The 13,457-nt window shown below is 45.9% G+C and overlaps 1 protein-coding gene across 1 annotated transcript in view; it reads left to right on the top strand.

Annotated features, from left to right (window-relative positions):
- The first annotated feature begins 12,359 nt into the window (after positions 1-12,359).
- SEMA3B (semaphorin 3B) overlaps positions 12,360-13,457 on the top strand; it is a 42,111-nt gene continuing 41,013 nt past the window's right edge. Inside the window, exon 1 of the mRNA XM_048489773.1 lies at positions 12,360-12,656. The gene's annotated coding sequence lies outside the window, so the exon portion shown is untranslated. The remainder of the gene's footprint in view (positions 12,657-13,457) is intronic.

Genomic DNA, 13,457 nt, shown 5'->3' with positions numbered 1-13,457 from the left:
TAACTGGCAGTAAACGAATAAACAGTGTGTGTGGGGGGGGGGGTGTCAGCGGAGGGGGGGGGAGACTGATCATGCAAATCCTTTAGCTTAACAGTGCTGTCATAAGTTCTCTCCGTTCAGGGTGCTTAATTACTACTATGCAATAAACCCAGTGGCAATTATGCACACTTAACTTGGGAGCAAGACACACAATTTATTGGCATTTATGTCTGAGCAAATGTGCACAGAAACAGGCTGTGAGCTGTGTTGGTCATGGAATCAGACAATGGCCTCTTAAGTTTTCCAATGGAAGCCAGGGACTAACAGCATGTAGTCCTTTTTGCCTGTAAAACATTAAACATCTAATGCTTGGTGTGTGTGTTACCACTGCTGCTCAGGTAACATTAAGTGATTTCAGCTCAGGCAACAAAGTGAGGCGCAGGAAGCCGGTGTTCTTCAAAAGTAAGTATTTTTATTCGAAAACAACAGCTCAGGCAGGGGAATCACGCCCTCGTAGTCAAACGCAAGAACTTTTAGACACACAGATCAAAGGGGGCAAAGGGGCAGGTAATGGGGCAGGTCCCTTACCTTACAGCAATAAAGAGAACATCAACACATAAGAAAAGATACAATTACAACTTTATAAATGGGACCATGAGATCTCGCTGTCAGGAGTCTTCCCGCAAGACTTTACGAAAGTGCTGAAACAGAGAGTGGAGAGTGTCCATTTATAAAACTGGGTGAGGCTGTAAACCCAGGTATCTGGTTATCAGATGGGCTGCTTCCTTGAGCTATGTCCTGAGGCTCCCGCACTTCAGTCCCGCAACAAAAGAAAGTTCAAATGGTCCAATGGCGATCTTGGCACGTTCTTCAACGGCTGGGATATCTGGGGTGCCGTCATCAGATTCAATTTGTAATCCAAAAAGGGTCTTTGTTCTTGCTAAAGAGATCTACCAGGTGTTGGCCCAAACTAAATTTCAAGGTCAGTTTCCTTGGCTCTTAATATCAGCTGCTACAAGCTATTGCTTTTTCTAACAGATATAAATATCAAAAATAACATTTCCTAATTTAATGAACTTACAATAAAAGGGCATAAGCAAAATATCCTAACCGAGCATTAACAAACCTTAAATCAACTGGAAAACCTAGCTAAGATATAAGTCTAAACATTGGGCAAATAATAAATTCAACACTGAGGGGCACACATTTAAATCCAAAAAGGGATAAAAGCAAGAGGGAAACCATGTAAAACATTGGCACAATTACATATACACGTCCTTTCCAGGCCTTATGGAGACTTTTGGGTAACACTGGTCTCCTTGCTCTAGTCCTTAACCAGTGTAGTTCAGTGACAGGCTCAGGAAAATATTTTTCATATTTTCCTGGCGGTAACATGTGGATTATTACATTCACAATTTGGCGTCAAGTACAGACTAGGAAGATGTTCACACAAACCTAGGAAAATCTCCAGATTTGTAGAAAATCCCCCCCCCCTCATTTTTTTGTCTCAAGATTTCAGTCACCATTTTGCCAAAGGGAGGAGCCAATACCTGCTACCACATGAGCCAGGCAGTCAGAACAGGAAAATAAGCAGGCAGGGAAGGAAAAGAGGGAGCTCCTCCCAACTACTGCATGAGCCAGGTTTGCTGAGAGGAGCAGGAGCTGTGGTGCTGTAAGCAGGCGAGGAAGAGCTGGAGCTGCCACCCCACCACCAATGTGTGAGGCAGGCAGAGGCAGTGATGCTGCAGCTTGGAAAGTAGGAACCCTCCTGCCACCACTGGAGCTGGTATAAAATTCATTCTGTGCGGCTTTTCTTTTCCCTCACACTAGCTGGGGGGTGTCATGTTAACACATTCTGGTGCACATTGCTCTCCAATGAAAAGAGAAAGATTCTGAGCTACCAAGGAACAAATTATCATCTGCTCATCAGTTGCCCATTAACAGTGATGAGCTCATTCACAGTAATCAAGACAGTCAGGCTGGCAATAATATATATCCGCCAAGTTATCTGATGAATTAGGATCTGGTCCTCCAAAGAATATGCCACAATAAGATTGTTTGTCTTTAAGGTGCCACATGGCTAAATTGTTTTTGCTACAGCAGATTAACAGGCGTTTGGAATTTGTAACCACAGATTAGTTACCATTCAATCAGTTGTGCTGTTTTTATAATCAGGATGGTAAAATAGTGGGTACTGTGAAAGTCTTCCTGTAATACTTAATGTGTATAAGTGTTTTTTATTAAAGCAAGGTTGTAAATTAGTTGTAAATTAACAATTGATTAAAACTGTATCATTAATTTTGTTAGTAAATATATTTATTTACTATATATATTACAGAAAGCCTTATTATCACTTAACTAATTCTAAAGATGGCTGCTGTATAGGTAGAAATACCCAAAGAATGGGATCGGGTTCAAATAAATGGTATTCTTCTACAGACCTGGAGAACACCTCCCCACCCCCCTCCAATCTGCAGAAAAATGTCTGCAGTGAAATGTTTGCAGAACCACCACTGCATTAGCCAGGTGGATGGGTGGAGGAGGAGGGAGAGGATGGGAAGTCTCCACAGCCCCCTGCCATGTAAGTCAGGCAGGCATTGTTGGCAACACTGCAGGTGGAAGGGCTCGTTGGTGAATGGACCCATGGATCCACAAGTGACCCATGGATCCACAAGTCTCACAGGTCCCCACTTGTATTGAATAAAGATACTAACGCATTCATCAATATTAATTGAGTTGGATGTGTTTGAGGTGGACACAGAACATTTCTTTCTCTCATTCTTTGTCTCCCCCACCCCCAACATTTAAAACTACAGATGTTCAATAGGGATTGGATCCTGTCAAAAAGATCTGCATGCACAAGGGAGATCAATTTATCCCTTGAGCAGCAGCTTTCCATCTCCCCCCAACCATGGCTGGGGTGGGGGGGGAATGCCCCTTAGTAGCAGTATTTCAGGGGTCATCTTAGGCTGCCTCAGGAAAAGGGGGTTGACCTTTCATTCGGTCTCTGTTATCTGGAGCAGCAGTGGTGTAGGAGGTTAAGAGCTCATGTATCTAATCTGGAGGAACCGGGTTTGATTCCCAGCTCTGCAGCCTGAGCTGTGGAGGCTTATTTGGGGAATTCAGATTAGCCTGTACACTCCCACACACGCAAGCTGGGTGACTTTGGGCTAGTCACAGCTTCTCGGAGCTCTCTCAGCCCCACCTACATCACAGGGTGTTTGTTGTGAGGGGGGAAGGGCAAGGAGATTGTAAGCCCCTTTGAGTCTCCTGCAGGAGAGAAAGGGGGGATATAAATCCAAACTCCAACTCCTCCTCCTCCTCCTCTTCTTCTTCTTCTTCTTCTTCTTCTTCTTCTCCTTCTTCTTCTAGACAATTATCTCTTTCTGTGTGTATGTATTTAAACTTCTAGGCCAGTGAACATATTTCTCCTCATACAATGGGGGAATCATACTACCCTTTGACCATGCAACATTTAGGGTGGTCTGTTCCTTTCTAGGAAGAGCTCCTGGACTTGTAGTTAAAACAACACTGACCTTGGCTCTACACCCAAAGGAGTAGATAGGAGACCTTCACACAGCCTACAGCCTAAACAATACACACAGTGAGAGAGTGAACTGCTGGGAAGTGTTTACATCTCCTTTTTCTCTGGACAGTATAACCTCGTTAGCCACTCCAAATAAGGGAGATAAGCAGCTGCTCTTGCTCATCCTTTCTTTTCTCAGATAAAGCAAGCTGGTACATCAGTATGACTTTTCCATAGGCAGATGAATACTGACTAGAATGATACATTCAGTGGCTATTTGCAGAGCAAAAAATCAACAGTTATAGGGATGGGACTTTTCTACCCCTATTTTCCCCCAGACACTGAATAATCCCACATAGCTTCCACAAGTGCCTAAGTGGTGTCCATATCTACCGCCCCCCATGGGCTACTTCAAAGGAGGATTAGTGGGAAAGCCAGTTAGAAAGGATAGGATGACCATTAACTTGACCAGCATATGGGTTTAATGCCCAACAATACTTTACTGAAGCCATGGACTTGCATCTGATTGTTAAAAAATTGGCCAGTTTGTTTTAGTAATTCTGTTGATATTTTGAATTTTATCATTGGAAGTTAAGTTGCAGCTGTTGAATTACAGTGACTGGATGAAGCCCACTTAGTGAGTCCTTCTCATTCTTCCTAGATGTTATTATATGCCTTTGCCGTTACCCTAAAAACAGATAGATGTACCCAAGCATGCCATAGTAGTTAAGTGCAGATTATAAAGTCTGATTCCCTGCTCCTTCACATGCAGCTTGCTGAGTGACCTTGGGCTAAACACATTTTTCTCAGAACTCTCAGCCCCACCTAACTCACAAGCTGACTGTAGAGTGGAAGGGAGAAGGGAAGATGTTTGTAAGCCACTAAGAGAAAAACCAACTCTTCTTCTAGGTCAGATCAGAACTTATTCTGTGAGATCTAATCTTTGTTCTTCTACAGAGCTTGCCAGCAGGGCGCCAAGTTAATTCTACATATCTTGATAGTATCTTGATAACATCCCCCTCCCCGCCCCCCGGTGTGAATTATAGCATATCAATATTACATATAGGAAATTACCACAGTGAACAAAACTAGATTAAAATGGGCATTGTAAAAGACATGGAAAAAAATTGGAATGCCAGTACATCTTGCAGTTTCATTCTGAATCTCTGAGAACTCTTACTTTTCAGAGGAAGAGAAGAGTCCCTGTTGTATCTTTAATTCTAGGCATCAAAAAAGGAAGCAGACAGGAGCACAGTTTAACATGTCAGATTCTTTCTCTGTGAGATGCTGCATAAATAATTGCTTTTCTCCCTGTTCCTGCCCCCCCAATCATAGATTGGACTAAAAAGTGGAGGTAGTCCCCCTGTGCAAACACCAGGGCATTACTGACCCAGGGGTGACATCACATCGCCATGTTTACTAAGCAGACTGTGTTTTCCGAGTGGTTTGCCATTGCCTTCCCCAGTTGTCTATACTTTATTCCCTCATTTTACCAATCTCCAAGGATGGAAGGTTGAGTCAAGGGACTGTCTCTCCTACTATGCCCCGAAGATTGCTCCACTTGGCAAATGAAAACCTGCTGGTTGTCCCTGGCTCAAAATATATCCAGCTAGCCTCAAACAGGGCCAGGGCATTCTCTGCCCTGGCCACAGCCTGGTAGAACGCTCTTCCTAGTGAGACTCAGGCTGTGAGGGACTTGTAAGACAGAACTGTTCCACCAGGCACATGGTTGAGGCAGCTATAGTTTCCTATCTTGGCCTTCCCTTCTGCCATTCCCCACTATTTTACATCTTTTATAGGACATCATCCCACCTTTTCCCCTTGATGGTTCATAGTAGTCAGCACTGTAGGTTTTAGTAAATTGTGTATTGTGCTTATTGATTCTAAATTGATTTTGTATTTTAAATGTTGTTAGCTGCTTGAACCCATTAGGGGAAGGGCGGGATATAAAACTAATAATAAATAAAATAAAATAAATAAAACTTTGAGCTGGCTATCTGTAAACATCTTCCATCGGGATCGAACTCAGGTTGTGAGACTGCAGCTTACCACTCTACGCCACAGGTTCTAGAACAGTGGTTCTCAACCTTCCTAATGCTGCGACCCTTTAATACAGTTCCTCATGTTGTGGTGACTCCCAACCCTAACATTTATCCATTTTACAGATGGAGGACACTGATGCAGAGAGTCTTAGGCAACCCCTGTGAATGGGTCGTTCGACCCCCAAAGGGGTCCCAACCCCCAGGTTGAGAACCTCTGTTCTAGAACAGTCTAAAACATTGGCCTGGACTAATGGAACTGAATTGTCAACACTACACTACTTTCTCTCTAATCTTGGTTGATTGCATATCTGTTTAGCTGACCATAGAAGCCCTTGTGTCAGTATTGTGCTTGTGATAGTTGGAACAAGGTCAATGCAAAGGTCACTGGTTGACCTCTAATGACTTGGTGTCCTCTTAGCTCTACCGATAACAGAAAGGTGGGAAGCACAAAGCATTATTTGCTTGAAGCTGGAAAGCACTTGCTATTCTTGGCAATGGTAGCTGGAAAATTGGAAGCTTCAAAAGAATTTGATTCATTTGTTTGGGAGGCAGCCAGGCATCTGGGATGCAGCTGAGGAGAAAGTGTGTAAGCAAAGGGAAACCTCTGCAGGTCAATATCTGTACACCATGGATCTGAACAGCCTGTCTTCAGGGGTTATGATATCCCTTGGAAGCCTCTTTGTATCTCCTCCCCAAGAGCTTCTATAGTGTTTTCTCCAACCCATAATCCCACCTGTACAATATAACTCCTACCAAACTGCAGTCTGGGAGACCCAGGTTCAAATCCCCATTCAGTCACAGTTGGGTGACTTTGGGCCAGTCACACGCTCTCAGCCTAACCTACCTCACAGGGTTGTAGTGAGGATAAAATGGAGGAGAGGAGAACAGTTTAAGCTGTTTTAGGTCCCCATCAGGAAAAGGTATGGTATAAATTAAGTACATAAAAATACATGCAGTGTGCATGAATTCCTACTGTGTGTGTCCTGCTTACACCTTGTACTTGCACCAACATACTCAAGATAATAGCTGAGCATTTGATACAGGATACAGAATTATAGTAATTCTAAGAAAGAAACAAAGGCAACTTATAGAAAAACATTGTTGTTCCTGCACTTGTTTTTACTGCCACAACCTAATGATATTCTCCTGACACAATGTATCACTATCACCCAATTGATGTCACTAGAAAACAAGTGCTCCGTTTTTCTTACTCAGACAGGCAAGAGACATCATAACTTGCAGAAAGGAAATTCACAACCTGATAGCTCATCTTGGATGTCTGCTGGGCCAATATTTGTCATGTGCTCTTGTTAAGGCTGCTACACTACAATTAACAACATCTGCATAACAAGTTTCAATATAAAAGTTTCATAATTTTGGCAAATCTTTGAGTAATCTTAAAGTTCCAGTATCTGTTTATTTTCCTTGTTCTTTTCTCTTTGGGTGTAGCAATTTCTGGTGCGTAACTGAATGTACATACCGTGCTGAGTCATGCTGTCCACTGAACCTATTTTGTTGAGCATGATATCAATTGTCAGTGATGCCAGTCCTTAGAAAGAACGTTTTATGGTTCCGAAAATGTTGGCTGCAAATACAGAGTCAAGTGCATTTCATCCCACAGTCGTCTTAGTGCGGTGCTGTGACCATTACTATTGGTATGACTGAATTAACATCATGCAGATCCTACAAAATACTTTACAGCTGTAAAAGAAAACACATTTTCAACCAGTCCTTCAGAAACAATATGGAAGTGGCTGCTGACAATGAAAGGTTTATTATGCTATGTGCTAATTACATAACATAATCACAAAGTTGTCAAAGATTTTTCACATCACTTTCTAGTCTGTTTAACTGTTAGTAACCAGAGCATTTTCTGAGCAAAAAATTTTCAGGGGGTTCTAGAAGTTTGAGCAAAGATTCACTCTTTGCAGATTAGAACAAGCTACTAAGGAATATTTGTTCAATCGTGTCATGTCATTTTAATCCTACCCTTTCAGGAAAGGGAACAACTTCCATGCTCATCTCCTAGTCCTGATCCTGGCCAGTCCAGACCAGCTTGGCAATTTTTAAATCTATGTGCTGTTTTTATCGTTACAGAATTTTATAAAACAGATAGTTTTTAGTTGGACGTTGTGTGTGTATGAAGTGCTATCAGGTCTCAGCTGATTTATGGCAATCAGGTGGGGTTTTCAAGGCAAGAGACTAACAGAAGTGGTTTGCTATTGTCTTCCTCTGCACAGTGACCTTGATTTTCCCTGGTGGTGTCCCATCCGAGTACTCTGCTTCACTTCTGAGACTTGACAAGATCAGGCCACCTTGGGTCATCTGGGTCAGGACCAATTGGATATTAGGCTAGCTGCTAGCATAATCAGTCATGTCCTGTATTTGTCTGTGCACACAGAAAAAGCGCCTGTGCATGCCTGTGCACACAAGAAATGGTGAGTGAACACAACAAGACATTGCTCAATGAAGTATAGTTATCTTTGGCCCTTTCCCCACTTACCTTTCTCGGAGGGTTGCTGCGCGCAATTCCCAGCGTGCCAGCGCAATTGTGGCAGCTTCCTCACGACCTTCCAGCTCTGCGCAGAAGTCAATCAAAAGGCACACATTTGAGAACAGGCGGCAGGGAATTACGCCAAGGCTGGCAGGGGCGCAAGAGAGTGCAGAGTCGGTGGCTGGTTCTCACTGCCTGCCCTGAAAGTGGGGGAGTGCAGCTGGACCCCGCGCCAATTCACTTTTAGGAGAGTAGCCTTGAGGGCTTCTCAAGCACAAGGTAAGTGGGGAAAGGGCCTTTGTTGTCTCTTCTTTAAAAAACAAACAAGAACATTCATTGGACTTACAAAATTTTAAGCCAGTATTAAATATTCTGTATTCAGGCAGGGTTCCTCAGCAAGTGGTGATGTATCATCAGCATATTAAGGACACTCAACTCCCAAACTATGCATGATTTGTTCTAAGGGCTTTACACAAGATAAGTAGCAGAAAGGATGTGCTGCGCCAAACTTCATGCTGCCCTTTCCCTCCTGACCCTACAGCTTTCAAGGCATTCATACGGGCGTCTACTTTCAGGAGAAGGGCAATGAATGAGAGGTGTGGGAAACACATAAGGCAGACAGAGGCCCTGGAGGGTCACTTTGCTTGGATCAGACTCTGCAACTATCGGAAGCATCTGTAGTCATACTTATGCTGCCAAAGCAATTCAGCCCACACACATCCTGGATACGCAAGACAAGCAAGGAGTCAGTGGACAATCTTGGACTCACATCAACATGTCCAAAGGATCCTTGTTGGAAGAACTCTGCTGCAAACAGGCTAGGGTTTTTTTGTGATCCAAATCTTTCCTTGGTAATTTCTTCTTAGTGATCAGGTGTTCTTCCTCCCAATGGATCATACTGGAACTGGGAGGTGTTTGTCTGAAATAAAAAAGAGGAATGGCTAGAATTTGCTACAGTTTTTGTGCTATGCGGCCATGGATGGCTGGGGGTAAGGTATGCCCTATTTTGTGAAGAATCCAGGCCTCAGTAATAGACATATTTTTGTGGTCTCTCCTTCTGGTAACTCTACCCGTGCAACAGTTTGTATGACTTTTCTTCCCACCCAGATCCAGGAAGCTTCCAAACCCCAGTGTTCTGTACTACACACCTATACAGGTTCATGCTTTTGTCCCTAGCAAGGAATATGCACCTGACAAACTGTGGTTGGGCTATTCAGGCCAGTATTCCTGCCTCAAATGTATTGATTTCTGCCCCTTGCTGCCTTGGTACTAATTTTCATGGCCTACATACTTCTTTCTCCTCAAACTGGAGGCTTTATTTATTTACTCAGTTCTCACTCTACAAAATGATACTGGTTTTGCTCTGCTATACACAGATATACCCGGATGAATTAGATGCTGCAAATCAAAAATTTACAGTAAAAGGAAGAGATGGGACGCTTGAATAACTATATGTAACATAGTGTCTGCTCATTGTTTAACTGACACTCAGAAATCAAGGTCAGAGGTGAAAGGTAGAAAAACAGTAGTTCCTCAGTAGTATCTAATGTATTTTAGCCTTGCTTCAGGGTATTTCTAATGGCTCAAATTCAGCAGGTTGTATTCAAATCATCATGAATGGAATTCTGTTCACACAATGGGTTTTTCCCACCTCCTCCTCCCCGCTACACACCTTGTGCTCCCCTCCAAAACCAGATTAATCCTCCGGAGCTGGATGAGATTTGGGGTTTGTAGAGGGTATAGCTGGAGAGGCTGGAATATAGGGGAATCAAGGAGGGATGTACTTGCAGAAGACCTTTGGAAATATATTTTTAAAGGAGCACAGCAAAGAAGAAGGTCAGAACAAAGCCTGGGGACACCAAGAGCCCGGCCTGCACAGAATCTGGGGGTGATGCTCAAGGGCCATCTGTCCAGTCTCCATTCAGGCCATCTTCTGTCATCCCCAGGGCCTGGGGATGCCAGGAGCTGGCCTGCACAGAGGCCAGGGCATGGGGCTCGGAGGCGGCAGATGTCCCAGGTGGGCATTGTGGCCATCCACTGACAAGTTCCACCCCCCTCCTGAGCCGGCCAGCAGGAAGGTGGGGGCGGGGCTTGGTGGCATGTAGCTGGGGTGCACACTATTTGGTCACATAAGGGTGCCTGGCAGCGCCCCATGTGACCAAAACAGCGTTCGCCTCATCTGCATGCCACATAGCCCCGCCCCCTGTGACTAAAAGCCGTGCTCTCGGGGACATGGGTGCCCCGATGTCCTTGTGTAGGCCATATGTCTCAATCTTGCCTCATACCGTTGGGACTTCTGGTTTTCCAGGCTTCTGAAAGAACATACTAAAGGAAGAACTACATGTTACATTATTGCTTTTCCATTCTATAGCAGAAGCTATGATTTAAAAGGGAAGACCAACATGTGGGGAAAGGGGGGAAATTATGATTCCCTATATATTTTCCTTAGTGGGAGTAAAAGCAACTTGAGAGTGGAGATACTCAGCAGGAAAATGGCAACTAATAAATATAAAATATAAATAAAATAAATATGTCTGAACATGTGTAGATCACAATGGGTAGCCATGTTAGTTTGTCTGTAGTAACAGAAAACAGGCAATCGTCTAGCAGCAGTAGCCTAACACAATTTCTGGTAGGGTGCCAGCTTTTATGAGTCACAGCTCACTTCTTCAGATATCATGTGTGTTTCTGTGTTTATGCCAACTAACACTTCGTGGATCTGATGAAATGGGCTACAGCTTGTGAAAGCTAATACTTCAATAAATGTGTTTGTCTTTAAGATGGCACAAGACTCTTTACTCTTTTGGCTACAGCAGACTAACGCAGTTACTCCTCTGGAATCCAAAACATTATATAAAATTTCCAAACCTGATTGCCATGAATGGGATGAGTGTACACATCACAAACAACAATCCCTTTTTGAAAGTGCCTTCTACTCTGGGGGAAGGAATTATTTGTTCTCCGCTGGAAGTGGTTTATGCAGAGGATGACGCATGTCTACCACAGAAGCATAGATGAACTCCCTAAAGACAGAGAACAACATTACCTATTGTGACCCTTTGGTTTGCTGGAGAGTTTTTGCCTTTGCGAAGCCTAATACATGAGGCAGGTTGTGGTCTAGCTGCCAAGAAAGAGGGTTACAAGCCCTGAGGGAAGGAAGAAGGCTGCAGGCCCTTACGGGATCACCAGCTAGTAACCTGAATGGGGGCGGTGGGGGGGGGGGGGAGGCCCTGTCCCAGAGTGGGAGGCAGACTGAATGCCTTACAGTAAGCGTTGGCTGCAGAGGCAGCATCCATGAACTTTCCCAGAACCCTGCGCCAAAGACTGAGCCTCTGTTAGCAGAGTGCGAGGTCAGAAGGGCCCGGCGCCTGTTCCACCCCCATTGCTCTCGCAAAGGACGCCCAAGAATGGACAATGGAAACAGCAAATACTGGGGTCACAGTGCTTTAGCAAAAGGAGGCCCTTCTGGGAGTGATAGTGCTTGGCTGCGTGCATCCCACCTCGCCGGCAGAGGAGAGATGGGCCGGGCCGGAGGACGGGGGGGACCGGTGAGAAACCGGTTGAACCGCATCTGCTCGCCACCATCTCTTGCTCGCTCACTGTTTGCGTTTTTCGGATCTGCCCCAATCCAAGGAGCCCGAGCCCCGAAGAGCCCTTCAGGTACTCTGGCTGCTTCCCCGTCGGCGGAGGCATCAGACTACCTATTAAGCAATAGCTCATCCACATCACCAGGAGCCCCTGTGAAAGGTTCTGGGGGTCGTCACAGCGTGGCCGTGACCTTGGGTAGGGATTTCCGCGTGGGCTGTATGTGTACGTAAACCGGGCTCCCTCTGCAAGGTCAGGTCACTACGAGGATTAATTCCCCGGTTAATGTTACACACCCACCCACTGGGACCAAACCCCGGCAGGGCGCACGCTCTGCCTGCGGCAACTCCCGGCCCCAGGACTCAGCCAGCGAAGAGCCGGGAGGAGATCCCTCTGCTGCTTCGAGAGTCCTGGGCCGCCCAGTACTAGCGTCTCGTGTGCACCTAAATAATGGCAAACGGGGACGGGTGTCTGTCTGTTCCACTTTGCTTTGCTTACGTGGATGCGTAAAGTTGGATCGTGGCTAGCAGTGGCCTGACGATCCGAAGTCCGTGCCGCGTGGCTTTGCCAGGAGCGGCGAATCCCTCTTCCTCCCCTGCGCTCCGCTCCTGCCTTTCCCCTCTGCTGGCTCTGGGCGTGGATCGCCCTCCGCCCCCCCCCCCCCGTCCCGCTCGGCCCCACCCAGGGGCTCTGCAGCGCCTGACGCCTCCGGGAGCCACTTCGGAGCCACCACCCCTTGGGTTGAGTCGCCGGCGCCGCGGGCTGGAGAGCGCACGAGGGAAGAAGGGTCGCGGGAGGGAGAGAGGGAGGGTGAAGGTCGCCAGCAGCACCCACCCCCAGCGACAGCGCCCCGGCGGACCTGACACGCGTCTGCGGGGATCTGGCGCCTGGAACGGAGCAGGATCTTTAAGCTTGCCCGTCGACGGTGGCAGCGGGACGCCGGAGGGGCGGTCCTCGAAAGACCCGGCGACCAGCGTCCTCCTTGGACAGAGGCGCGAAAAGAGAGGGATCGCCCGAGCTGGAGAAGCAGGTGAGCTTCGGCTCCTTCCGCACCTTCTGTTTAGTAGGGACGTCCGACTGGACAGCAGTTGCCAGCCAACTTGCAGGAGAAAGAGTCACGCCAGTCTCAGCACCGGAGGCGGGTTCGAGCTGCCTCTTGAAGAGGGACCATCCTTTGTTGTGTCCCTACATGACACGATCTGCCTCTAAACTGCACGGAGTGGGGGTGAGGTGCTTAGGAGCGACAGACAGGGGCCCCACGTATTGCTGGCCTGGAAATATTTAGGACGTCAAAAAATAATCACCCCCACCCTTCATGGAAGTGGATCAGTTTTGGTTCTGATGCTTGCTTTCATCATCCTTTCAAAGCAGCAAACCCACAGCGCCTAATTTAAATTGGAAATGACAATTTAACAGGTGCTCTGATCCACCTTGGTTGGGTGAATAGAGGGATGATGGAAATGTGCAGTGAAAAAGAGACACTTGTTTCCTTTCAGAACAGAGAGGCAACTTTGCAAGGAATACCTGGTGCCCAGATGAGAGTTTGTGTGGAATGATTATAGGCAGTTTTACAGAAATAAAAGTTGGGTAATACCTGTTGATGAAGGCTAACCAAATACAATGTGCAAGTGGTAGAATTTTTCCTCAGATTGGATGTTGTGGGTGCGGGGAAAATATCTTTTATAAAAGAAAAAGATCTTTTATAGATTCATAAAACTTGAAGGACCTCCAGATCAGAAGGAAACACATTCACACCCACAAACAAAGTATTCTCAAGGTGGCATTTCAGGTGTGAAGAAGCTGGAATGGAAAATAGGGTTCCTCCTGGGTT

Source organism: Sphaerodactylus townsendi, linkage group LG03, assembly GCF_021028975.2.
Source record: "Sphaerodactylus townsendi isolate TG3544 linkage group LG03, MPM_Stown_v2.3, whole genome shotgun sequence".
NCBI lineage: Eukaryota > Metazoa > Chordata > Lepidosauria > Squamata > Sphaerodactylidae > Sphaerodactylus > Sphaerodactylus townsendi.
This window is presented reverse-complemented; position numbering and strand designations above follow the sequence as displayed.